This window comes from Didymella exigua (genome assembly GCF_010094145.1).
Source record: "Didymella exigua CBS 183.55 unplaced genomic scaffold M421scaffold_3, whole genome shotgun sequence".
Lineage (NCBI taxonomy): Eukaryota > Fungi > Ascomycota > Dothideomycetes > Pleosporales > Didymellaceae > Didymella > Didymella exigua.
The window spans coordinates 1,166,064-1,166,904 of NW_022984777.1; positions in this window are offsets into that span (position 1 = coordinate 1,166,064).

Sequence of the window (841 nt, forward strand, 5' to 3'; positions counted from 1 at the left end):
TCTGGTGGAAAGGAAACGTGGGCTATCGAAACGGCTGCTGCTGTGCAAGCCTCATGTGTGCAGGGGGAGGCGAACACTAGTGATCTACCTCGATATCTTCCGAAAGATATACACAGCCCTCAATGGCGCTTGACTTAATTGACTGCATGCTTTGTCCAAATGCGTAGGCTGAGCGACCAAAGCCGAGTTTGATCAGGCTTACCTACTGCTCAGAAGGTCCTTTAAGCGAAGGGCCGTGCAAATGAACGTACGTGGCACATCTAGTCTAGTCATACAACATAACAACCTGACTTACCGACAGCTTTTGGCACAATAATGCGATTTGCTGAAGCAACACAGGGTCGCCCTCAGAAAGCCATGTCCGGAACTATGTCTGACATTTAGGGCGAAGCGGGCATGCGGTCCGGAGCGAACCTTCCGGAACGACTACTTGTTGATGAACGCCACTTGCTGCCAGCAGTACAACATGAAAGACGCAACGAGTGAGCCGAACGTATGTCCTCGCCGATAATACTTAGGCATTCTAACAAGATGAGACCGTCCCGATTTTACACTTTCTCTGCCTACTTCAAGCCCTATAGATAGCACCCCGTCGGAAGGTTAGACAAGGATGAACATCAATCCCACTTCAGCCGTACCAAGGCGACAAAAGAATTCTTGTCTTTTCACTGTGTAGTTACTAGGGTCAGATGTTGCAAACACTTGGCATTGTTCAAATACCCGCGGATTTGAATGTAGCCCTATCGAGGCATCGCTGAATTCGTAACTATTAGCGTAAACGAAGAGGAATGAGGTAGTGAAGAGGTACAGGATGCTGAGAATGATGGTAGTAAAGGCCCGA